We start from the raw sequence: 27,765 nt of genomic DNA, 5'->3' as shown, positions 1-27,765 counted from the left end.
CCGCGGGAGGTGCGCCTAGGGCTCGCGCCGCCGCCGCCGCCCGATCGGACCCCCGCCCCGCGCGCGCTGCCACCCAGAGGCCGGACCCCGAGCCCGCCTGCCGGCGGCACCACCACCCGCGCCATGACCGAGGTGCGTGCGGGCCCCCCGCGCCGACCCGGACCCGCGCAGAGCGGGTGGAAGACGAGGCGAAGGAGGAACGACTGGCCGTCTGGATTCTGCGCTCCTGACCAATGCACGGCTCCTCTCCCTTCCCGGAGCTGGCTGGGGTGAAGACCCGAATCCAGACGCTGTGGGAAGGGGCCCCAGGGGTCCTAGGCCGGCTCCGATGTGGCGCGTGGCGCCGGCCTGGGGGTTACACGGCCGCCCTGCCCGGGATTGGGATTCAGTGGGCACGTTCCACCCAAGAAGCGGGACACACGCCGTGTGTCCTGGAGGGAGCAAGATACTAGGGAGACCCTGGGGCTTGGAGGGGTCTTGTCTCGAGTTGGAGGAGGTAACTTCCCCCACCTTCCCCAACCCCAGGGTGGGGTCACCCTGAGGAGATGCCGGCAGGGCTGTGCTACCCAGCCTTCCCTCTACACTGGAGGGGAAGAAAGGAGAGAAAGGCCTGGGAGTTGCTGTTTGAAGGTGGGGAAGAGAGAGCCTCTCCACATCGTGCGACTTGCTCTCTCTAGAGGAGAGAATGAAGGGGGGGGGGGGCTCCCTTCCCTGTAGGTCCCTGACCCACAGAGAGAAGCGCTCGACACCTCTTCAGAAAACCCATCTTGGACCAATATTGTACCTCTGCTTTCCTTTCAGAAAACACTAGAAATTTACTCTGTGGAGCTCAGTGGAATGAAAGACATCGAACAAACAGACAAGGGGAACGGCAAGGAGAAGTACAGAGGCCTGAAGAACTGCTTCCAACCCAAAAAGAATCACCGTAAGGAGGAGCTTACGAAAGAACTGGATCTGGTCAGTTGATTTGGTCCTTAAGCCAAATGGGTCCACTGCCCTTCCCCCTGGAGAACTTGCCCCTATAACCTACCTCTTAACAAAAGAAAGATCAGTCTTAAGGATTTGAAAATCCCATGAGATTTGTTTCCTAGTTTAAAATGAATGGTGTGATAATATCTGCCCAGGGGTCAGAGGCCTTCTGCAGGATTCCTGCATTCTAGTTGTAGGCACTCCCAGGTAGAACTCTGAGGGAAGCGCCTCAGATTCCAGTCCCCACAGGCACAGCCCAGACCTCTCTCCTTCCTAGCTGTTTCACTGAGATATCCCTAACCAACTGCCAGTTTTTAGCTGATAAGGGAAAACTACTGGAGCTGGAACCATGCAGGAGGAAAACAAAACCACTAAACCTTGCTAGGTTTCTGGCTATGTATGCCCCATGAGAAAGAATAATTTCACTGTTAAGAATATTGGGCTTGGATTCAGAGGACCTTAGGCTCAATTAAGTTCCACTTCAGTGATTGGTAACTGGGAGCAAACTACCTAGCTTCAGTGAAGCTCCATTTTCTTTATGTAAAGTGGGAAATAAACAATTTGCATGGATGAGGGAGGGGGAAAAGTGAGACAAGAGTAAGACTATTTTGTAATTTATGCAATTTATAATTAAATTATAATTTATAATTAGTAATTTTGTAATTTATGGAAGCACAATATTATTCCTGTTAAGGAAGAACTTTAGAGTTATTAAAGCTGGCCACCATGGGCAAGATCTGCCTCAGAACTGAAACGTGACAGGTTATGTTTCAGGAATGTCAAGGGGGGAACTTCTACACCAAGCTTGAAGTTTTATAGATCGTCCCTGCAGTTCACTGCAGACTTGAAAACTGTCACTGTTGGAGCAGACAGCAGTGGTGTGAGTTCACGTGGGCTACAGAGCCCATTGTTAAATATTCAGGAATTTGGCAAGTTGATTGACACTGAGTTAGCAGCTTGGAACTTGGTTATGGTGAAAAATCGGTAAATGCTACAAATCAGAGTTTTGTATTTATTTTTCCTGGAGAGCTTGTTAGACATTTAGCAGCACAACACTAGGCATTTGCCTATGTATGTTCTGACAGACAGTTAAGAACACAGCCCTGAAATAGGACTGACCTGAATTCAGATCCCAGTTTCATTGACATTCAGTTCCTACTTCAAAAAATAAGAATTAAAGACAGTGCCTACCTGTTGGAGTTGTTAAAAAGGTTAAATGAAATAAAACTGGAGAAAGACTTAGCACAGAGCCAGGTAATAGTCGTTCTTATTTCCTACGAATCTCTGGCATTTAGGATTGAAGACATATCTAGTCTTCCTTGAAATTGCTACTTATAACATGAATATATATCCATTCTATCATAAGCCTGTTTATTATGAAGAGAATCTCCCTTCTTTGAGCATTCTGTGAAGATATATAATATAGAAAGATAGTTTTCATAGTGTTAGCTAGTGTTCCCCTGCTTCCCGGCTGAGAGAGAACCATCTGTCCTTCTTCTTTCCCAACATTCTCACAAGAATCCTATAATTTGATTTGTGAACGCCTACTGGGATGCCCTCTGGCACATTAGAACCTTGACAAGAATGAAAGGATCCCTGGCTGCTGAATGAACAGGCTGATAATGTCAGAAGCCTGAGCCACAGGATGCCGCCCCGAGCTATTCTAGTGCTGGCCAGCAGAGGGCGCCACAGGCACCCACCATGCCTCCTGCCCCAGGCTCTCCTCACCAAAGCCAGGGCTGAAGAAGGAAAGAGTCTGCCTCCTTCTGCCTCACGTACAGGCCCCTTAAAGTCTGAGGTCCAGCCATGCAAACAATGGCTCTAATCACCTGTTACTTGTATCTGCCCAGAATTTAGCACACTGCACAAAACTGTGTCTTAATCCTTTGAATCCCCAGCAATATCTTTCAATCAATATTGGTACAATGACTAAATGAATAAAGCAGAATCTGGCTGAGGAGAAGACAAAATAATTTTTTAATTGGAAAATCTAATCTCTTAACACAACAGGTAACCTTTTTTGCATATACTTAAGAAAAGAGTTGGTTCTAGTACCCAAAGATTCACAGTATAAATCTTTGTTTCAGATGATCAGAGCTTGAAGAATCCTGAGTGCTAGGTTTTCTAGGTGGGGTAAAGAAGGCTTACTTACCCCTGGGTTTTCAGAGACAGGAAGAGGCTTCTAATCCTGTAGCCCAATGGCTCTCAAGGGACAAGATAGGAAGAATTTGGCCCCCATGGGACATTTAGCGAGGTCTGGAGACATTTCTGCTTATCACTACTCCAAGGAGGGTGCTAGTAGGTGGCCTATAGTGGGTGGAAGCCGCCTCCCCCCCAACAAGGAGTTATTGGCCCAAATGTCAATAATGCCAAGGTTGAGAAACTCTGCTTTAGTCTAATGATTCTATAACAAAATTAGCAAGTGTGGGCCATACTGGTATTTATTTGGCAGTTTTAAACCTGCAGGGCTTCTCTAACTAGTGAACTCCTTGAGTCTCAAGTACTTGATTAAGGAAAGGCTTGCTTCTCTCTACCAGACACTACCTGCCCAATGGAGGGCTCCCTGGGTAAGGAGCTGTCAGATGGGTCTGGTCTGGTTTGGTATTGCTCATCACCATCAACTAATCCCAGAACTCAGGTCTGAACTAAGTATCCAGATCACTAGCACCCGGACAGCAGGCAGGTATGCTAGAACTTGCATGTGCTGGAGATCAGATTGAGATGAAATGCATTGCTTTTTGTTCGTAAAAACTAAAGACAGCTAATATGTAGTAAATGACAAATTCAGTCTGAACTCAAGGGATGGCCAGAAAATCCCCTGGCCGGTGAATCAGAAGAGTTTCTCCTGTAGCAAGACTCTCTCTTCCCTCAATGCAATAACCACCTGGCACAGAGGCTTTTCTCGTTCTCTCCCTCACTCTCTGGCCCCCTCCTATCATCAGTGCTTCTCTCAGTTTTCCTGGGCTGGGCCAAGCTTAGGGTTTGAGTATTTTGGAATTATTAATGCACTCTCTTCTTCCTTTCATGGACTTTAGGATGACCACAAACTCAGCATTAAGGAACTGGAAAAGAAATATGGTACAAACATCATTACAGTAAGTCATCAAGGGATTGGGGACTGGGAAGAGAAGCCCTGGGACTATGCAAAGGACTGTACAAAGCTGTGTGCTTAGGGTGTATGGAAAATTCAATGGCATCTTTAGGATGAAGCAGCAACCTTGAGAATGCCAGTCACCCACACGCCCAGCACGTGAGAGAGGGCTGGTTGACCTCAAGAGCTGGCGTGTCTGAACTAAAGCCCAGAGTCAAGCCCCTCTGCTGAGCTGGACGCCTGGCTATCAACATTTCTTTTGATTGTAACTGCAGGAAAGCCGTGGTATCCCCAGAAATGCTCAGACACTTCCTTATGGTCATGGTCAGAGGTTGCTTTAGATCCCAATGTCCAGGAAGTATAATGGTCTTATCAAAGAATGGGGAAAACCAATGTTAAAAAGCAACCATCCACTACATCTAAAACCAATGATGTAATGTATGGGGATTAACATAAGAATAAAACAAAATTAAAAAAAGCGCAACCATCCAGAGTGACAGTCTTATAACCCTGCTCGTCCATCTCTTCCTGTGAAAAGGCGCGATGACTCCAGGACATCCTGGTGTGCTCTCAGGTGTCTGGCAAATTCCCCCACCACAGAAGGACTGCTTTCTTGTGTGAATTCAAACTCAAATTAAATCTCAAAAGTTTTGGTGTCTTGACATCAGGAGATTTGGATACATCTGTCCAAGTCAACAAAAAGACTTACTGTGAGCAACGCACAAGACTGGCAGTGAGAGGGCCAAAGAGAGGCAGGTGATCCCTGGTCTTAAGGAGGAAGCATTTCAGCAGCGGAGGCAGGGATGTACGAGAGTAGCATAACATCCAGTCTGTTTGACTTAGACGGCCAAGAGAGGTCTAAATGGTGTCCTGAGTGAGTGACAGAGTCTGACCAGAGGAGCCAGAATGGGCTCCCTGGATCATGCAGTGTTCGAATCAGGACATAAGAGGAGGATTTGGGTTTAAGCTAGCAGAGTACCCAGGAGACCGGAGAGGACAGTCTGGGGTTTCTGGGAGCTAATGTGTGTGGAAAGGGGAAGGAGTGGATAGAAAATGAGACCAAGGAGAGGTAATTTGGGTGAAACCATCAAGTACTTCCATATTAAACTAAGGAATAAGGACTATATTAGTTACACACAATTTCTAAACAGGGAAGTGATTTAAATAAGATTGGCTTTCAAAAGGTATTTCTGGTAGAAGATATATACAGATACAGGTAGTAGGTAGGTGGATAGATTTTTTTTTAAGTGGGAGATGGAAGGGTCTAGAAGAATGAGACAATAACCCAGGAATATAAAATGAGGAACTGAAACAAGGCAGCAGCAGTAAGATGGGAAGGGAAGGGGACAAGATTCCAGAGATGTTTCAGAGAAATAACTGGTAGGACTTTGTTTCACTGGGGTATTTGAACAAATTCCTGATCCCAGTTACCAAGGTAGAGAAGCAAGAGGAGGAGATTTGGTCAGGTGGTCAACAGGGCCATGGCGGGACATGGGGCTGAGAGATTAGAGAAAACAGCAGGAAGGAGATGGTGATGAATTTTATTTTGACTACAAGTTAGTGACTTCAAATCCAGTTATTCAGCAAATATTTGAGCCTGTATTACAGAACAAGCAGGACACCTTATAAAGGACACGAAAATCAACAAGGATAGACTCTTTTTTAAAAAAAAATATTTTATTTATTCATTTGTCAGAGAGAGGGAGAGAGAGCACGAGCAAAGGGAGTGGCAGGCAGAGGGAGAAGTAGGCTCCCCGCGGAGCAAGGAGCCGGATGCGGGACTCGACCCCAGGACCCTGGGATCATGACCTGAGCCAAAAGCAGCCACTTAACCAACTGAGACACCCAGGCGTCCCAGAGTCTTTTTTTTTTTTAATTAAAGATTTATTTTACTTACTTTAGAGAGCACACATGAGTGGGGGGTGGGGCAGAGAGAAAGGATCTCAAGCTGACTCCTCACTGAACGTGGAGCCCAACACGGGGGTTGATCTCACGATCTCAAACAACCATAAAGTAAGGCCTGAGATCATGACCTGAGCTGAAATCAAGAGTAGGAAGCTTAACCAACTGAGCCACCCAGGCGCCCCAAGGATATAGTCTTTAAGCTGTCCTTTAAGTAGCTTACAACATGATTAGGAAGAAAAAATAATGACAAGACTTTCTCCATATAGGATAGTTTGTGGGGGAAAAAACCTTATGAGTCACAATACAGGATTTCAAGGGCGGTGGAGGGGCCTCTGTACCCCGTGGAGGGCACGCTTACCAGGGAGGGCTTCTGGCAAGAAGTGACCACACGTGGGCTTCAGAGTTGGGTAGAATTTATAACTCTTCAGATGAACAAGAACTTAGAACTTGGAGTGGATATAGAGAAAAGCAGAAAGACACCAGACTTAAGGATGAAAAATTAGCCGGTGCAATATGTAGAAGTTCCAGAACAGAATATTTTCTGGATAGTTACCACATTGCCCTTAACCTTGGCGATTAGCTTTTGTATTTCGAATCCTCCTTAGCCAAGTTACTCCTACCTCTAGATGAATCTCCAAGAAACTAAAATGCCTTAGTAGAGTCTAATACAGTGGCTCTGGAGCCAGGTTGCCTGGTCCCATTTACTAGCTGGATGATTTAACCTCCATCTGCCTCAAATTTCGTATCTGTAAGATGAGGATAATAATTGCACCTTCTTCAGAAGGTTATTTTGAAGAGGAAATAAGCAAATGTACAGAGTACATTGCCTGGCTGATACGAAGCATTAATATTAAATGCTCTTTTTAAAAAAGTGCGAGTTGGGAGAGGTGAGGCATCATCCACTTTTCCCAGGCCCTTCTTGGGCATGGTAACTCCTACCCACAACCTGCAGAAAAATGACATCCAATCTGAGGGAAGAGAAATGTCTAATCCCTGTTTGTTTTTGTCTGGCTTTCTCAGGGTCTCTCCAGTGCCCAAGCTGCTGAGCTCCTGGCTCGGAATGGGCCCAATGCCCTCACTCTTCCCAAGGAAACACCGGAGATCATCAAGTTCTTCAAGCAGATGGTGGGGGGGTTCTCCATCCTTCTGTGGATAGGAGCCATCCTGTGCTGGATTGCATATGGGATCCAGTACTCCATGAATACATCCTCATCCCTAAACAATGTAAGGGGGACTCCTTCCAGGGTTTGCTAAACTAGTAATGGGAAAACAACCATAAAGTAAGGCCATTAGTGGGCAGAGCAGTGGGCTGCAATCAGGAGTCTACACTGATCAATCACTGTGCAGGTTTGGGAAAATCGCCAGCTGTAAAATACAAACCATAGCTGACTTTCTGATGTCTCAGAGGCAGTATGAGCATGAATTTTAAAGGGAGAGAGAGACGCACTGTAAGTTCCTAAGGGGACAAAAAACATCTAGATCCATGTGAAACATTTTGGGTTTCTCTCTCCTCAAAGCTAATTGTGTCCCTTTGACATGGGGAGCATCTCTGCCTGCTGCTAACAGTACCAAAACCAAAAAACTGACCTGGCCAGCATGGGACTAAGAGAAAGAAGCCAGATGCAAAAGGCCACATACTCTTTGATTCCATTGATAAGAAATGTCCAGAACAGTCACACCCTAGAGACAGAAAGCAGATCAGAGGTGGTTAGGGCTGGGGGCAGGAGTGGGAAATGACAGCCACTGGGCAGTAGCGGTCTTATTGGGATGATGGAAATGTCCTAAAACTAGCTTGTGATGATTGTTGCGAAATTGTGTAAATTCATCAAAAATCACTGAATTATACACTTTAAATGGGTAAATTTTGTGACCTGTAAATGACACCAGAATACCACTGCCATGTCTCTCACCTTCCCATGGAGAGCTCCAGCCCTAGGACCTGGCTCATTCCTGATGCCTGTTCTTCTGATTGATGCTTCTTCTCCTTACCCAGGTATACTTGGGCTGCGTGCTTGCCTCGGTCATTATTTTAACAGGGATCTTCGCTTACTACCAAGAGGCAAAAAGCACCAACATCATGGCCACCTTCAATAAGATGATCCTGCAGGTGAGTGGCAGCCATCCCTCTCTGGTCTCCACATGACTTCAGATGAGGAAGCATCAGATAAGGAGGAGAATGGGGCCTCTGAGGCAGCGGGTCAGTGCTCCACCCATTGCTGTCTGAGAAGTCTTAGGCAATCTTTCTGAAGCCCCCTTTCCTCACAGAGTTTTGAGATAATCAGGGAAGTAAGATACAGGAAAATGCTTAGTCAAGAGCAAAACAGGACAGAAACATCAGTCATCGCACAACATCTTCTATTACTGCTCTTGAGCTTTGGTGAACTGTTCAAACAAAAGTAATTCAGGTGCTTCCAAAAGTGAGTTGTAGAAGTTCGGGAGTATTCCCTGGTAGCCAAGGAGGTCAACCTACAATTCTTTATCTGTGACCATTTTTGCACCCATTTTGGAGTCTCTCTGCATGTTGCCCCAAACTGCTGTCAGTGAGGGACGCCCACTGCTCCTGTCTTCCCACAGGACCCCACGTTAGGAGTCCTCTAGGGAGATCACACACCACTATCAGCACAGTGGGAACACCACGCTGCCCCTGGCCCACAGAGCTGCCAGCTGGAGAAGGTTCTGGATGGAATCGTCCATGCTAAGAAGTGGGAGATCTGCCTTCTACTCTGTTAAAGTCTTCCTGACCCGAGCAAGAGTATTAAACCCTTTGGCTCAGCCATCGGCGTTCTTCCTGGACATCCCAGCCAAGATCATTCATCCTTAATTGTCCCTCTCTCTGTCATGCTTGGGGCTGTCAATTTGCTATATCTGCCCACAGCAGCGTTTTCTGGTTCCAAGAATATCTCTAAGAGTTCCTCCTCAAGAAAAGATAGTTCTTAGTGTCTTCAGGCCCCAAGTAAAAGTCTTTTGTTGCATTTTTGCCATTCTGACAGCTGTGCCTTCCAGTGCCTCCATTCCGGAGATGTGGGGAGATGAGGATGGAGGAGAGTTGGCATCACTCCAGGATCTGAGGCATCTGTCACTGTTTTCTTTCACAGCAAGCTCTTGTCATTCGAGATTCAGAGAAGAAGACAATCCCTGCAGAGCAACTGGTGGTGGGAGACATAGTGGAGATTAGAGGAGGAGACCAGATCCCTGCAGACATCAGGTTGTTGTCTGTTCAGGGCTGTAAGGTAAGCGCCACAGGGCACCCCAAAGATCACGCCGATAACTAGCTGCCATTCTGTTGTCTTTCTAGATCTCAGTGTGACTGGGACAGGGAACAAGATGCCCAGTCTTGAACTTTTTCCAAAATTTCTTCTAGGTAGATAACTCATCTCTCACTGGAGAATCTGAACCCCAGCCCCGCTCCTCTGAGTTTACCCACGATAGTCCCCTGGAAACAAAGAACATTGGCTTCTATTCTACAACCTGTCTGGAAGGTAAGTCTGCCTGGTTCCCATGACTCCATGCACCACCCATATCACCTCTCCCCTGCAGGCTTTATGCTCTTGTCTCTTTACCATCTCTTGCTACAAAGCTTTTCAAGGACAAAACATGGAACTGAAGAGCCCAGAGAACTTTGTAATGTTGTGTGCTAATTGATCATGTAAACCAGCAAAGAGAAGACTATAAGCAGGCTATGGTCCCCTCGTAGCTGAGGATCCCCGGAATAAAATGTCTACTTCACCTGTAGGCACAGCGACTGGCATGGTCATCAACACGGGCGACCGCACCATCATTGGTCAGATCGCCTCACTGGCTTCAGGAGTCGGAAATGAGAAGACACCCATTGCCATTGAGATCCAGCACTTTGTTCATATCGTGGCCGGAGTGGCCGTCTCCATCGGCATCCTTTTCTTCATCACCGCAGTATCCCTGAAGTATCAGGTCCTGGACTCCATCATCTTCCTCATTGGCACATTGTGGCCAATGTGCCTGAGGGTCTCCTGGCCACTGTCACTGTGAGTCCGTGCTGCTAGGTGGCCTGTCCCCTGACCCTGTTAACACATGGCATTCTGCTGTGCTGGGTGTGCGCCCACCGTAAACTGCAAGTCTCCTTCATCTTCAGAACAACACTCCCTCCCTGTCAGGGGACACCATGGGACATTCTGAGGAGACTGTTTCTTAGAGAGACAAACAGAATTGTGATATTGTTAACATTTTTAACACTGTCCTAGAAAACTTTATATTTTCATTTTTAGGAGCTCTATCTGCAAATTGCATATTATCTTTCTCCTTAAAAGCTCGGTAAGATAAAAAAAAAAAAGTAAGATCTAGATAAGACAGACACAAACCACCACTTACAGATTTTCAGGAAGCCTGACACCTTCTCTACATTTTCACATTTCTTAAAAAGAAAAAAGAATCCTTGGCAGTTTCTACAACTGAGGAACTTAGGCACATTGTTTACCTCCTACATTTAATAAAAGGATTATGGCATAAAAATAGGGCTTTATGTGGTTTATCAGCCACTGGGTCAGCTTTGCCGCATCTGTAACTATACCTCTGTCCTGAAATCAGTTCGGCTCCAGCTGCTTCTACGTTATGGAGCCTGAGTTCAAAATGATGATTTTTCTCAAAGCTTCTTCCCCTCTCTCTCTCTCTCTCTCTCTCTCTCCTGTCTAGGTGACTCTGTCGCTGACAGCTAAACGGATGGCCAAGAAGAACTGCTTGGTGAAGAACCTGGAAGCAGTGGAGACCCTCGGCTCCACCTCTATCATTTGCTCAGACAAGACTGGGACTCTGACCCAGAACAGGATGACTGTGGCCCATCTGTGGTTCGACAATCAGATCTTCATAGCTGACACCAGTGAAGACAATTCAAGTAAGTCTTCTGGAACATTCAGTGTGGCCCGAAGCTATGGACTCTAGCAGAGGGGGCCGCGCAGAACATGGCAGCATTGGTGTGCAGTCTCAGAGAATTGGTTGAATAGTATGGATATTAGGTCCAGGACCCACAGCATCACTGTTCTGTTTTCCAGACCAAGTCTTTGATCAAAGCTCTGGAACCTGGGCCTCCTTATCAAAGATAATAACATTGTGTAACAGAGCTGAGTTCAGACCAGGACAAGAAAGCGTCCCCATCATGAAGGTAAAGCTTCAGTATATATTCGGTCTTAAATCATAGCCAGTTTGAAGTCACTTCCTCTGTTCTGATTTGGTACTTGATTTAAATCTCTTCCACTGAGTGAAGTTTGTACTAGTAAGAGGAAGTCTGACTCACAAGACCTGCAGAAAATTTTCTTCACCCTAACTTGCTTCGAGAAATCACCGAGATGTCTAAAAGTCCTCAGAACAGTGGTTTAGGTCTATTGAAAAATCTGTCTCATTCCTGAAAATGAATGTACCTTTAAGTTACTTTCCTTTACAAGCAAGTAGATATAATCAAAGTTCCTTTATTACATAAGTGCCATTCACTGACGTTTAAAATATAATTGGAAGGAAATAGAAGCCTTGACCCTAGAACGTATTCCTCTTGGCAGCAGAAGCGGTGCTAAGGGGCCCTGAAATGTTAGCATATACAAAAACAAACTTTTCTTTCTCCCCCTTCCTCTTCCCCTTCCTCTCTCTTCTCCCCCTGTCCTCTCCTTCTGAGTGAGTCAATCAATCTGTCTTCTCCTGGCTTTTCTATTTGCCATCTGTTTCCTTCATTGACTCTTTCTTTCTTGTACTTTTTGTTTGGTTGCTTTTCTTTGTCAGACAGCTCATCAATTCTCTTCTTGGCCCATCACTTCTCTGTCCGTATCTTTCAAATCCTTATCTCCAGTTCTGATTTTTCACCCAAACTCCATGGATCTCCAATTAGCTGTGTGTTCCCACTTGAAAGTTTTGCCATGTTAGACTCTGAACAAATTACACTTGCCACCTTCCACCTGTACCCAACCTGGCTCTAAATCACTATCTTGTCCCTTTTCTATTTTTCTAGGACATAACCATTTTAATTTATCATCCAGTCCAAAATTTTTGGAAGTCATCTTTAACTTTCTTCTTTCCTAATATCTAGTGAATCACCAAGTCCTATTATTCTTGCTTCAAATAAATATATAATTTTACTTTTCTTTTATCACCAGTACCTTACATCTAATTAATTATACCAACCTCTTGATTGGCCTCCATGATTCCAGTTTATCCCTTCCCCCAGTCTTTCTTGCATACCAGTAATCTTCCTTAAATACTTCTTTAGATGAACTGCTTCACCTAACTTGGCTCAAAAACTTTCCATGCATCTGTTTTCTGCTGCTCGAGTTTTGGACCTTGCCTGCCTTTCAGGGCCCTCTGAATCTCTCTGCATCCTCCATATCCACCTGTACACTCAGCACTTACAGTGGAACTCTTCCACTTCATGCCTTCATTCATGGCATTCTGATTTCCAGAAGGCTTTCTTTTGTTCCTTTGTCTGCCAGTTATCCACCCGTCTTTCAAGACTAGTTCATAGCTGGTTTTTTCATGGAACCCTCCAGGTCTCACAGAGCTCAAACTGTTTCGAATTTCCTTAATGCCAGTAAGCAGCACCATTCAGTTTAACACCTCCACCATGGTTCGGTCAGTGGCTCATTGTGGTGTAATCGTTTGTTAGATACTGAGCTTAGTCAGGCCGTCTGCTGGCTCATTGAAAATAATCACAAAAGAATCAGATTATGTGCTACAAATATTTGTTTTCTCTTGATTCTCAGAGAGTTGTGGCTGGAGATGCCTCAGAAACTGCTCTTTTGAAGTTCTCAGAGGTCATTTTGGGTGATGTGATGGAAATTAGAAAAAGAAACCACAAAGTAGCTGAAATTCCTTTTAACTCAACCAACAAATTTCAGGTGAGTTTTTCCTCACAACTGAATCTTTGTTATCATAAGAATGGCATTTCTACCTGTAAGTGTCCTTTGGTTAGTATGTATTTTGAATGATATTTGGCTTCAAAAATTGCCTTCAGGGATGGAGGGCCTGGGCATCTGGTAAGCCCAGAACAGGTTTTCCTTGCTGGCCTCTTTCCTTTGCCAGAAATAGGTAGAGAAAAAAGAAAAGTGAAGATCTTGTCAGGGCCTGGCTGTCCCTATGAATGATTGATCTATATTATACCCCCCCCACCCCCCCACCCCCACACACACGCCACCTCCACCCCCACCAGGTAACTTGCACAGGTGAGGGGCAAAAGCCATATCCTAAAGGATAAATGAAAAGTGGGGGATTGGGGAGAACTAACATTTACTGCTCCCTTAATCTGTATCTGGTTCTCTCACTTAATCCTCACGATAAACCTGAGGTAGGATTACTTAATCTCAATTTCTAGGTGAGGAACCAGGTCCTTAGGAAATGTTGATGTGACCAGAGTTCCCAAGCACCTAAGTGGCACAACAAATTTTCACATATATTTTCAACTCCCAAGGCCATGCTTTTTCTACCACCACACAGAACAGTTTAGCTTGGGCCTTGTGAGTAAACCTTGCCCTTACCAGCCCCATATGCAGTTGACAGGGACCTCCTTTCTACCCATTGCTCAGGAAGAAAATGGCCATCATTGCCTATCTGTCTTCCCTCATTCCAGGCTGGCCAACGGTCAACTAGCTCCATCCTCCGCAGGGTGGGACAAATGACAGTTTGTAGCCCAGTTTACTGCTGCAGGTGGGACTTCCCATAGACTCCAAAGCCCTGAGAGCAGGGCCTTGTGACTTGGTCTTGGCGTAACAGGAAAGTATATAAATAAGATAACCATGTTTGTGTAAAAGTTTCTGGTGTTTACCCACACATTTCGTTTGGATGGCATTTAGGATTGGGAAATAACTGTTGCAAACATCTCTGTGGATAACAAGCCAATGAAGAATTGCAGTTAGCCAAATAGACAACTAAAAAATGTATGAAGTAAAATATTAAAGCCAGTAAATCAGGTCTCTTGTTCAAAACAGACGTGAAAATAGAATGAGTAATGATCCTAAAATAACAACAGTAATGATAGTTATTATATGCTAATTTCTACATGTATGGAACCACTCAATTCTCTCAACTCTACAAGGTAGGGAATGAGGAAACTGAGGTACAGGGCATTATCACACAGCTAGTAAGGACCAGAGCCAGGATTCAAGCAGACCCAGGGAGTCTGTGCTCTTAAGGAGTAGATCGAATTGTCTTCTAATCAGGAACAAGACTCAGAATCCTGCTGGGGCCCCATCTACTCTAGTAAAGACTTCCCTCATCATGTGAGAAATGAGAAAAAGCAGGCTCCATGAGGCTTCATATACTAAATGTTGAAGTGGAGAATAGGCTACCCAGAGTTGGGACTAGATAGGAGGACCTCTGCGGGTTCCTACAGAAGAGGTCAAAGAGCCTCTCTGGAGGCTGTTAGTGCCATTTTATATCTACACATGAGCAACACTCAAAAAAGAGTCTTTGATGTTGTGACCTTGGAAGGTCTCTGGGGTATCATTAACCAAAGGCAACAAAGTGGAAAGTCTGTGTCTTATTGATTTTAGAATAGCAATTCCCCAAACTGAGACCAGCCCATAAAAATATTTCCAATAGTTTGTGGCAAACTGGAAAATTAGGACAGTATTTTATAAAGTTCTGTATAAGGATGAGTGTATTTAATTCAAAAGATTATCCTTTATATGGTACCTGACTAAGGCAGGGACTCTGGAGCCTACTAGCCTGAATTCAAATCCCAGTTCAGCCACCTCTTAGGGCGTGACCTTGTTCATGCCAGTTAACCCCTCTGTGCCTCAGTTTCCTTCCTTGTAAAAGGTGATAATAATAGTACCCATAGCCGTAGGGTAGTTTCGAGAATTAAATGAGTCAATGTGTGAAGCACTTAGAAGAGTACACACTATGAAAGTGTTTATTGTTTCTACTTTTTAAATGTTAAAATATCCTATCTTCGAGAAGATGATAGTGATAATAGATGGGAGGTTTTGCTTTGGTTTTGGTCAGTTAGTTGGGGTTTTTTTAATGTGTTTACTTGGCCATTAAAAACAACAGCAATAAGAACAACAACAAGAACAAAAAAACTATGTTTGCCCTCTACTTTTTTATTTTTTATTGTGCTCCTCTCTGGTATCCAGAAGGCTAAGAACTACTGATTTAGAATCAACTGATAGACCCAAAATGGTAGGGTTTTTTGTTTTGTTACGTTTTTTTGTAACTTACTCATTCTCTTTCAAACACTCCAGCTTCCTGAAATTCCTTTTGAAGGCTTACCTGGTATATAACAGCTTCCATAAGACTTAGCCATTTTATATAACTTTTTTTTAGATTTTTCCTGATTACCTTATTAGGATGAATCTGGAAATAGAATCAGTAGATGAGAGGATATTGATATGAAAATTGTGTTACTTAACTGTCCTGAAAGCCTGTACGTGAGAGTGTCTACTTCCTCCACCCCCACCATTTTCCTTCACCTCCAGGCAGTAAAACTGGGTTAATTTGGAGCTGAAGAGGCATAGGAACTCCTGCTGCCCTCATGCCTGCCTGAGCTCAGAATAGCTTGGGACCCAAAGGCTGCTACCCATGATAGGGAGGTAGAGACAAGAAGCAAGAAGAGGTGGCTCACAGTCCTCGGACCCCTACGGGCACCACAGGAGATCTGGTTCAATACACAAGACTTCACAGGGCAACAACCACATCTGGCCTCCCTAAAGCAACTAGTTTCTGTTTGAAAGATGAGATCTACTTACTTTCAATTCAAATTCAGGGTGCCGCTCTGAGCAGGACCAAGTCTAGATCTCTGCATATTACTTGACCACAAAATAAAAAGGATAGAACATGCCTGTAGTGAACACTCCATTTCATGCCAAGGATAAGTAGCCTAAGGAGAGAAAGGGATGTCTTTAATTTTCTTGTCATGTTGCTACTTAAGAGATCTGTCCAGTTCAGGCCCTTATGAGTAAAGATGGTGTCATTATTTAATGGCAGGGAATACGTAACACACTCAATTCCTTCCCTCCCAGCTCTCCATACACAAAACGGATGACCCCAATGACAAGCGCTTCCTCATGGTGATGAAAGGGGCCCCTGAGAGGATCTTAGAGAAGTGCAGCACCATCATGGTCAACGGCCAGGAGCAGCCCCTGGACAAGAACACAGCCGAGGCCTTCCACACAGCATACATGGAGTTGGGAGGCCAGGGGGAGCGTGTGCTGGGTGAGCTCTTGGTGGCAGAACCCTTACCTGTCACCTGTTGGGTGTGAGGCTCTATGCCAGGTCAGGGCACAAGAGGAGACAGGCTTATTGTTTAGCTGAGTAGCTATGCATCCACATGAATCATAGAAAGAAGAATATGATAAACATACGAGAATATTATGTGGTAGTACTGAGGAGGGTGGGGTGGCTTCCAGATAAAGAAAATCTGGGAAGATTTTATGGAAGGAGTTACATTTTAAACTGGACCTTGCACAGCAATTCTTGAAGGGAGGTGAGGAAAAATATTTGAAGTAGAGGGAACAACATAGGCCAAAGCACAGAGATAGAAATGGATGGGGTGTGTGCTCACATTATGAGTGAGCCAGTCTGTGTGGAGTGTTGCAGATAGATGAGACGGCATAATCCTAGGGAATGGGCAGGAAAGATAGATTGGAGGGCATAATATAGAGTGCCTTATGTGGGTGAGGAACTGGGATTTCATTCCACAATCAGAGAGAGTCACAGAAGGCTTTGGGGTGAGTGAACCAATCAGAATTAGAGTTTAATTCTTGGCAGGAGCAGGGAGAGGAGAGGCATGGGTGTCAGGAGGAGGTGGCTGCCCTTGTTCAGGTAAAAGAGGGTGGGAATTTGATCCAAGGCACTAGGAAGGTGACGGAGGGGGCAGATGCAAGAGACTTCATGGAGGCAGAACTGGTAAGACTTAGCAACTAGTTAGAGGAGAAAAATAAGTTTAAAATAATGTTGAAGTTTCTCACTTGCCTATTAGGGAGAAAACACTGCCAGTAATAGAGACAGGGGTTGTCAGAGGTGGAAGGAACCATAGAAATACAGCCACTGGTAGGAACCTAATTGTGGTAACTTAAGTGGTATCACAGGGTATGTTCTGTCCTGAGAATCTGGGTTGACAGAATGGCACCTGTGAACTACAGAATATGAATTCAAGGTAACAGAAGTTCACAGTTGATGATAAAGCTCATTAAACATCATAAAAGTTCTTGCCAATAGAGATGGAGTCTGTGGAATGTGTGTTTCTAAAGGATATTTGAGCTTGTAAAGCAAATGAAATAATTAAATGAGGTGATAATGCTTTAAGCATGTCTTAAATAGCCCACAGCACCAGGTAGTGTTTTCAATGCAGGATTGATACCCATCTGACAAGAATCGCTCTAGGAACCTTGTGTTTGACCTCTCAGACTCTGTGCTTTACTGAAATGTGTGAGGCAGTGGGGCATGCTGAGAATAAATTTGATATAAAAGCTGATGAGAAAGTCACATGATCTTAGGAGTCCCACCAGACACAGGAATCCCTTCTACCTTAACTCAGATGCCTTCTGAGTAACAAAAGGTTCTCCATTCCTAATGGCCTTTCTCTCACACTTACCTTGATTAAAGAAAGACCAAGCTTCATACCATTCTCCTGGTGGTCCAGATTCTTTCCCCAGTTTATGCAGCAGCATGTGCTGTTTTCTCGCCTCAAATGGCCATCCCATCCCTAACCCTCCCTTCTCCCTGGAAAACTTCTAACTCCTCTCTCAAGAGTCAACTCACATGTGACCTCCTTGGGCGAGTCTTTCCTAATTCCCCAGGTGGCTGTTCTCTATAACACTCACTATGGTGGGATTTTTGTTGTTGTTGTTTTTTGTTTTTTAAAGATTTTATTTATTTATTTGACAGAGACACAGTGAGAGAGGGAACACAAGCAGGGGGAGTGGGAGACGGAGACGCAGGCTCCCTGCTGAGCAGGGAGCCTGATGTGGGGCTTGATTCCAGGATCCTGGAATCATGACCTGAGCCGAAGGCAGACGCTTAACAACTGAGTCACCCAGGCGCCCTCACTATGCTTTTTTATGCTTTACCTCTTTATGTCTCTGTCCCCACACTAAACTGAGACATCTTCAGAAGCAAAGGCCACCCCCTCTTGGTTTCTGTATCCCTAGAACATACCAGAAAATCCAGTGGGCACACAGTAAATTACTTTTGGATGAAATATGTCCTTCCTAATTACAGCGTGCATTTCGGAATTGAAAGAATAAAACGATTCTGGTATACTCTCAAATATTAGTAAAATAGTAAAGGAGTGTGTGAAAATGTTCCTCCTTTTCTTTTATTTCTTATCCTAATTTCATTGACTCCCAAATTCATGTGCATTCCTGGTTTCTGTCATCTCTACCTGCCAGCAGACGAGTTTCCAGAAACTTACACATTTGATATAGACACCATGAACTTTCCCACATCTAACTTCTGTTTTGTGGGGCTCTTATCTATGATTGATCCCCCTCGCTCCACTGTACCTGACGCAGTCACCAAATGTCAGAGTGCGGGGATCAAGGTGGGAGTTATTTTCTTGACTTAAGAAGTCCTCCATTTATGTTGTCTAAGAATGTTTGCCATCAGAGATAGTATTTAAGTCTCAAATATCATAATCCCCCACTCCCTTTTTATCTCAACTTTCACTATACTAAGATTCTAGTAACTGTCCCAGTCAAGGCAAAATACTGTGTCAGTGTGGAACAAACCACAATAGTGACTGCAGTGAGAAGGCCATGAATTGACTTCATCTTGCCCTAGATTATGATAGACAATAAAAGGTTTTATTACTTAATCTTAAGGTTCAGCCTCCAAAATCCATTTGCCTTCATATTATCAAAGCCAAATATTAATTCCATTACCATGTTAATATCAAGACTGTTGGAGCAACATGAGGCTGTCTCAAGTACACATCCCCTAGCCCTTTCACAAGTAAGGTAACATCCAAGGGAAAGGGCCTCCTCTAATGTCAGAGTAGGACATGTAAGAAGCTTAGAAGCAAGGATAGATCCAATGAGATCAGTGTGTTCTTCAGAGACAGTTTTGTCTTTGATCTAAAGATCAAGAACTGCCCATAAGGGCAAATCACTATAATCCCTAGTTACATTCTACCAGGTCATGGTAGAGTAGGTGATACTGTCTGGCCAGCCGAGTTTCTCATTGTCCACATGCCTTTCTCATTGTTTGTGTTCTAGGTTATTATGGTTACAGGTGATCTTCCAATCACAGCCAAAGCTATTGCCAAGAGTGTGGGTATCATTTCGGCCAACAGTGAGACGGTGGAAGACATTGCAAAACGCCTCCACATTGCTGTGGAGCAAGTTAACAAGCGGTAAGCACAGATCCAATGTAGCTGAAACTCAAGTTCTTATCCAAGTCCTTATCCTTGTTAGTTCTAAAGAGCTGTGCTATCTGGAGCAAATCCCCTTTTTGCCAGACACTCTCTCAGAGTAATGCTAGGCTGTATTGGTACCATGAAAATTACCCGTGATGTCTTCCTTATATGAAATTGAAAAACCCAGTGGAGTAGATCTGAAAACTTCAGTGCCACATCTAGAGTGAGAAAAACTGAAACAAAATTTATATGAAATTACTTGCCATTGATCCAGTTGTATAATCAGGAATATTAAGAACCCTCTGTGTTTGGTGCACTCCCTTAGTGCTTATTTTGAGTATTTATTCAGATGCTTCATAATGTGTAGCTATGTGAACATACGGTAGCAAATAGAATGAAAGCTTCCTAATGAAAGACTTAGTTTTTCCTTCTGTCTCCTAATTCTTGTAATCATGTCTGTCCTTTAGTCCATTCACCCATTCATTCGCTCATGTATTAATTCTTTCAACAATTGTTTTTTTTTCTTGTTGTTTTAAAGATTTTATTTATTCATTTATTTATTTGAGAGAGAGAAAGAGAGAGTGAGCACAAGCAGAGGGACAGGAAGAAGCAGACTCCCCACTGAGCAGGGAGCCCGATGCGGGGCTCGATCCCAGGACCCTGGGATCATGACCTGAGCTGAAGGCAGACGCTTAACCAACTGAGTCACACCAGTGTCCCTCAACAATTAATTGTTGAGTGCCAACAATATACCAGGCACTGTCCTGGACACTGGAACTGTAGTAGCAAACAGACTAGACACTATCCCTGCCCTTGGGGAGCTTTCCATCTAGGCAGAGGGACAGAAAAATAAAAGCTACTTGTGATGTGGTAAGTACAGTGGTGTGATAAGTACAGTGAAGGACACACAGAGGACAGGGTTCAAACAGTGGGAGGAGTCCAGAGTCACCTGGACTGTTGACAATTTAAACGATCAAAGACTCCAAAGTCTCAGTGTAAAAGTAAATGCCACTGGCTTTATTATAATATCGTATTATAATAAAGGGGAAGGGAGAGACCAGTGAACCTCTTCTAGTTTACCCAAGCATTTATACCTTTTAGAATACAGAGCTGTCGGACGCCTGGGTGGCTCAGTCGTTAAGCATCTGCCTTCGGCTCAGGTCATGATCCCAGGGTCCTGGGATCGAGCCCCACATCGGGCTCCCTGCTCAGCGGGGAGTCTGGTTCTCCCTCTCCCTCTGCTGCTCCCCCTGCTTGTGCGCTCTCTCTCTGACAAATAAATAAATAAATAAATAAATAAATAAATAAATAAATAAATAAATAAAAATCTTAAAAAAAAAAAAAAAAGAATACAGAGCTGTCAGTTAATAAATTATTACCTGGGCAACAGTTACCAGTTAAGACTACCACACAGAATCGTAGCCTCTGGGCACAATAACAGTATCTGAAGTCTAAGAGTATTCCAACATTCCTTTGTGTAAACAGCATTCATCGACAAAAGCTTTTTGGAACTTTTCTTAATTTGTTTTATTTATTTATTTATTTAAATCCAATTGGCCAACATATAGTACATCATCAGTTTTTGATATAATGTTCAGTGATTCATTAGTTGTGTATAACAGCCAGTGCTCATCACATCACACGCCCTCCTTAATGCCAAAAATAATAGGATTATACATATCCATGCAACTCACCTCACTGAACAGGAGATGGGATAGATAAATTTGTTAATGTTTTTAGCTATCCACTTTATCAGCTGTACTTTTATGATCATACACTAACTGTACTTTTGCAGTTGTGGGGAGAAAGGACAAACCCTTTTCTTTTTATCTTACTTTTATATATATATATTTTTTACCAGAACATAAGAACACCTATAGTTTGAGTCAAGTGCTAGGATTCCGGTATTTAGCACCAACAGGAAAACACAAACCTAAAAAAGCTCAAAACAAACATGTATAGAAAAAGGCATGCAGTGTTTTGTGAGTAGGGGTATAACATAAGATTTGAAAGCTAAAATGTGGAGTGTTAGCTAAGGGAAGGTGAGGTGAGAGATGCCCGTTCCTGGCAAAGGGGAAAGACGGGTGAAGGCCCAAGGGCACTGGAGGGGGTTGGAGGCTCAGGGCTGGGAGTCCCACGGGCTGCAGGGGGAGAGCCAAAGGGGAGGTGAAGCTGCAGCTGGCCTTGCAGACCAAGTGAGGGGCTCTGGGGTCTGCTTTAAGTGCAGTGGAAAGCCTCTGAAATGTTTTAGCAGGGAACAACACAATCAGATCTGCATCATTAATAGTTTCTAGAACCTTACTTTCATCAGCAGCAGACAATAGTTTTCCTCAAAGAGGACCTCAATAAATTGTTCTCCCTACGCGGCTCATTGCACAGTAGACACTATAAATCTGAAATAAGCAACAACACAGAATTGTTACCCATGTGTGTTGGCATAAGCTGAATTCAAGGACCCAAAACATTTGAACAGGAAGTTTTTTACCCTCTTTTTATTCCTTAAGTAAAACATTGCCCCACAGGTGTTCCCACCCATTCCCACAAGCAAAAGGCTTATTCCTATTGTATGATATCAGAAAAGGGGCCTTAACTGTTTCGCCTCAGTTTACTGTCTTGAAATGGAGAACAAAGTGTCCCCAGAACTCATAGCCCCTGTCATCCCACTAGAGTATTAGTGTCAAGGACATTGGGCTCCCGGTAAAGTCAAAGAGGCGTCAGCCCACTTCCTGCCCAGAGCAGTGTTTCAGCCTAAGATCCAACCTTTGGCCTCACTCAGTTCCTTCTGGCCCTTCTAGGGACGCGAAAGCTGCGGTGGTGACTGGCATGGAGCTGAAGGACATGAGCCCGGAACAGCTGGATGAGCTTTTAACCAACTACCCAGAGATCGTCTTTGCCTGGACATCCCCCCAGCAGAAGCTGATCATCGTGGAGGGCTGTCAAATGCAGGTGGGTGGACAGCAGCACCCAGAGAAACTGTCACTGTCCTGGGGAAATGCAGGGCTGAGATCTGGATCCCAGATCAGGCCTATGACACTTTCTAAACCTCTTCAGAGACAATTCTTTGCCCGTCTTCATCACTTTACATTTCTACCCTCTCAGGGGGCTGACCCCCCACCCTCCTTTGAGATCATCCTGCATGCAGGGCTTTCTGACAATGAAACATTTGGTCCTGTGGTAGGTGTGCATATAGAAAGTTTTGAAAATGTAAGATATAGAAGAAAAAATGTAAAGACACAAGATATAAAAGATCCACTTTAGCCTGCCACACACAATGGTTTTAATTACGGAACGCATCTTGTTTGGAGTTTGCTGTTCTTGCTTCTGGGATTTCCCGGCTTTATCTTTTCCCCAAAACAGACCGTTCATTTCAGCTCCAGTTGGCCCACATCCTCCAGGGGAAAGGGAGACTATGTTGATTTTGTCCTACCTGTGACCCCTTAGATCTGCTGACTCCCATTTTCTCATGTGTCCCCATAGAATGCAGTTGTCGCCGTGACAGGGGATGGCGTTAACGACTCTCCAGCTCTAAAGAAGGCAGATATTGGGATTGCCATGGGGATAACAGGTTCTGATGCAGCCAAAAATGCAGCTGACATGATCTTGCTGGATGACACCTTTGCATCTATAGTCACAGGGGTGGAGGAAGGTGAGTGAGGTCTCAAGTGGCCTTATCAAGACAGCGGTCACCTGGGGGATCAAAAGCAAGTCCTATGAGAGCAACATCTTTGCCTAGGTCGCCTGATCTTCGACAACCTAAAGAAGACTATTGCTTACACCCTGACCAAGAACATTGCTGAGCTGTGCCCCTTTCTGATCTACACCACTGTTGGGCTTCCCCTGCCCATTGGCACCATTACTATCTTGTTCATCGACTTGGGCACAGACATAGTAAGTAGCACTAAAGGGAACAGGATCTGATAACTGCCCCAAGTGATGGCAACTTCAGGGACATTACCTGCAAGGGCAAGGAGATGGACTAAATCAGTGCTCCTTAAACTTCGATGTGATGGGGCCGGAAGGTCTACATTTCTAACATGCTCTTAAGTGATGCCAATTCTGCTGGTCCACCAGCCGCACTTCAAAGCAAAGGACTAAAGAGATCTGTCAAATGTTTGGAAGTTAAAACCACTTCACTTCCTAGAAGAGCTTTTCAAGACATGAGCTCTTTACCCTCCCCCCAAAATAGGCCATTGGTCAGTTTCAGCTCACATGCCTCCCTTCCCTCTTGAGAAGATAGAGCTATCACTAAATAGCCCGTGTAACACCGGGGCCCAGTGGCCAATGTGATAACCCACAACTGCTCCTTGTCAAGTAAAAGAATCTGTGATCTAGAAGCCCCTCACCTGCACTCAGTTAGAAGTAGCAGGTATTAACACACGATCAGGCCTCATATTGACCTACAATAATGTCACTAAACCCTCCCCTCTTCTGGTATGTGTCCATTTAAGAAATTATCATGACAGTTACCCATATGGCTCCAGCTTACACAGGCAAAGGGGGAAAGAGGCGGGCGCCTGGGTGGCTCAGTCGTTAAGCGTCTGCCTTCGGCTCAGGTCATGATCCCAGGGTCCTGGGATCGAGTCCCACATCGGGCTCCCTGCTCGGCGGGAAGCCTGCTTCTCCCTCTCCCACTCCCCCTGCTTGTGTTCCTGCTCTCGCTATCTCTCTCTGTCAAATAAATAAATAAAAATCTTTAAAAAAAAAAAAAGTAATCCTTAAAAAAAAAAGGGGGGGGGAAGGCAATGGAGCGAGCTGAATTCACAATGAGAATGCAGCAAATGGCGCCTCCTACCCTCTTGTTTGGTAAAATACCCAGGCAGTCAACACATTGCAGAGAGACTAAAGATATCTTTGCCTTAGAGGGGAACCGGGGTCCTCATGCTTTACAGTCAGATCATTTTCCAGGCTCTTTCAATTCACTTCTTTTTCTCCACTGCAGTGCTTCTTGCATCACCTGGGAACTTGTTAGAAACGCAGATGCTCTGGCCCCAGCTCAGACCTTGGGAGAGACTGGAGGTGGGAGGTGGGGCCCAGCGATCTGACCTTTAACAGGTCTTCCAGGTGGGAGGACCTGTGAGAGAACCGCTGTGATCCAGTGGCATGCCTAAGGAGGAGAGGATGGTAGGGAAAATCTGCCCCAGAGGAGAAAAGTTTTTAGAGCTAGTTTAGAACTGCCAGCACATGGTGATAAAAAAGCAGACTGATTTTTAAAGCCAGCCGTTTTTAAATTCTCTAGAAACCATGAACCCCCATTGCCTACACCCTGGACAGACCGGTTCCATAACCGTACCACCCCCGCAGTCTGCCAGCCCCCCGCCCACCCTGAGGCCCCCGGCTATGCCACTGCCATTATCACTCTCTTGGTACAGCAGTTTTGGGGGGCTAGGCCTCACGGACTGTCTCCCCCTCTAGATCCCCTCCATCGCCTTGGCTTATGAGAAAGCTGAAAGTGACGTCATGAACAGGAAGCCTCGCCACAAGAAGAAGGACAGACTGGTGAACGAGCAACTTGCCATGTACTCTTACCTGCACATTGGTATGACGGAGGCATCGCTGACCTGTCAGACAGGGACCACCCGAGAATTCATTCCAGTCAGAAACTGGTTTTCCTTGTGGGGCAGGCTTGCAATGGGAGGAGGAACCGAAAGGAAAGTGAGCACAGGCGCAATTCCGAAGTCATTTATAGAACCTCTGCCCTTATTTCTTTTGTGCTTTTAGGCCTCATGCAAGCCGTGGGAGCTTTCGTGGTGTATTTCACTGTGTATGCGCAGGAGGGCTTCAAACCCAGCGCGCTCATTAACGTCCGGGTGGAATGGGAAAATAGCGATGTGGATGGCTTGGAAGACAGCTATGGACAACAGTGGGTAAGGGCAGGAGGCTCTGCCTTCAAAGTCCTGCAACGTCCTGCTTCTCCCCTCCTCTCACTGTCTTGCCCAGACTGATGCAGAACTTCCATTTCCCTGGACAGCCTTAATGAGACAGAGAAGGTGAAAGTTTTCTCAGTTAATAGGGCCTGTGGGCCCCTCTGTTACATTGGTTTGGCCTTTGCCAGGACTCGGCCTCCTCTCTCGAATTAGATACCTTGAGCTCGCTTTCTTACATTGGCTTTGCAATTGATATGGAAGAGTAGCCAGTCCCACAATACCCATGGTGGGGCCAAATCAATTAAGTTAGCATCTTTCCCTACTCAACCGAGTAAAGAAAAAAAAGGTTCTTTCCAAACACAAGGAGGTGATCCTCCGTCAATCTTGGTGAGGTGGGGAGAGAGTAAAACTTTACAGAACTACGTTGATATCGTCCTGAACTTTTCCCTCTGGGGTTTCATGGTCTCCTTTTTGTCTGTTGACAGACATGGTACCAGAGGAAATACTTAGAATGGATGGGCTATACGGCTTTCTTTGTTGGCATCATGGTCCAGCAAACAGCAGATCTAATCATCAGGAAAACCAGGAGGAACTCCATCTTCCAGCAGGGTCTCTTCAGGTACTGCCCACATCCAACCTCATAGTTCAACCCTGGGCCTTTGATGCAGGAATGCTGAGGGTTAGGCCTATAATACATGAGGCCTTGACTCCACTGGGTGTGTGGGCCTGTCGCCATGTGAATTCAGAATCTGTTTGCTTTTATGTGTCTTGCAGAAGTAAAAGTCATCTGGGTGGGGATTGCCTCACAGATTATCATTGCATTAATCCTCTCCTATGGGCTTGGAAGTGTCACAGCCCTGAGTTTCACAATGCTCCGGTGAGTTCCTCTTCAACAGTGGACAGGAAAGAGCCAGCCGTGTTCTGAGCTGTCACAGGCTAAGTAAACATTTAGAATTCCAGTGGGTTATTTCCCCTCCAGGCTTTCAAATGAGACAAAACCAAATCAATTCTATCTTAGTCTATCTTAGATTTTGACCTGCTAGTTTTCCCAGAAGAGGAAATGGGTTTTCTAAACTTCACCATCCCATCTCCACCTTCAGCCAATAGGCCACATCAAAGGCAGATATTGCTTCTACCAGTCGCAGTCCAGTTTAAATAAGAAGCTTTCCAGTTTTATGTTGTATGACCCAATGGATGTGTTGTTCTTTCCAGTAGGGCAGAGAAAATGACCAAGAAGCTCTCTGTCCATTGGCAGGGGGCTTGGCCCTTTCTTTGGATGCATTCCGACTTACCTTCCTCCCTTCTGCTTCCAGGCCTCAGTATTGGTTTGTGGCTGTGCCATTTGCCATTCTGATTTGGGTGTATGATGAGGTGCGGAAACTTTTCATTAGACTCTACCCTGGAAGTAAGTAGTAATGTGATTTTTGAGACTCTGTTTATCTACTTCAACACACTACTGATTTCTCAGTAACTTTTTTCTACCTCCACAGGCTGGTGGGATAAGAACATGTATTATTAAGCCCACCTGACTTCCCAAGCCTCCCAGTTGCACACTGGGGATGTTCTTCATCTTCTGGCTGCATCTGGGAGACTGCTGCAGTAGGGACTTACCAAAATGCAGAAAGAGAAGGCAGAAAAGAGTATGAAAGATACCCACTGAGGTTTTGTACTTTCAAGCAGATATTCAACTGTTTATATACGATTTGCTTCTCTATATCCATCTCCTTGTTCAAAAATATGTGAATTTCAAGGGAAGAATGACATGTTTATATGTATATAAAGTTCACTCACGTTAAGTAGTCTTGGGTAATCCGGCCACCTGCTCAGATCTTCCTGCTAGATAAGATTGCTCAAACCTCCATTCCATACCCTATTAAAAGTCCAGTGACCTTCCTAGATTCTGTGAATTCCCAGAGAGCTTATAATTTCATAGTCACCTTGCTTAAAAAGGGTTAATTCAGCTGAAGGTTTGCAAGAGGTAGAAGTGATGGCAGGTTTACATCACAGCAACATGGACAACCTCAGTTTTGACTCTCAGACATCCTTCTTTACGGTCCCCAGTCACCTAGCCGCATCCCTGCTCATCCCATCCCTCACCACCTCACCAGTCCTTTGGCGCCCTCCCTCCTCCCAGCTGGACTCCTCCCTCCCTCCCACGTTGCTCTCCACCCCACCACCAACTCCAAAACTGAGCTCCACGTCCATTTTGCACATCCCAGCTCCAGATGCTCTCCCATCCCAAAGAGATTTTCATTTACCAGGATTCAGCCTCAATAGAGAAGCACTGGGGTTTAAAACAATAATACTTATTTCATGTAAAACGGTTGCAAAGCACTCTCCGGCACTAATTTTATGCCAGTTATGTTTCAGGCTTTAACTTCGCTTTATTCACATGTGACACATACATCCATGTTGACAGCCCCTAGGAGGCCTCATTTTTAAGTAAAAGATGTTTTATAAAACCCAGTCTAATTGTTGTATTTTAATTAATTTGAGTTTTTCAACATTTTAAAAAATTTTTTTTAAAGATTTTATTTATTTATTTGACAGAGAGAGAGAGAGACACAGCGAGAGAGGGAACACAAGCAGGGGGAGCAGGAGAGGGAGAAGCAGGCCTCCCGCGGAGCAGGGAG

General features: G+C 44.8%; 1 pseudogene; it reads left to right on the top strand.

The window, feature by feature from the left end:
- LOC135363758 (potassium-transporting ATPase alpha chain 2-like) lies at positions 1-27,409 on the top strand (annotated as a pseudogene).
- Positions 27,410-27,765: the final 356 nt, after the last annotated feature.

Source organism: Mirounga angustirostris, unplaced genomic scaffold, assembly GCF_029215605.1.
Source record: "Mirounga angustirostris isolate CCGP_5_RB_7025 unplaced genomic scaffold, mMirAng1.0.hap1 SCAF_3, whole genome shotgun sequence".
In the NCBI taxonomy this organism is placed as follows: domain Eukaryota; kingdom Metazoa; phylum Chordata; class Mammalia; order Carnivora; family Phocidae; genus Mirounga; species Mirounga angustirostris.
The sequence above is the reverse complement of the archived record's forward strand: the minus strand, read 5'-3'. Positions and strand labels throughout refer to the sequence as shown.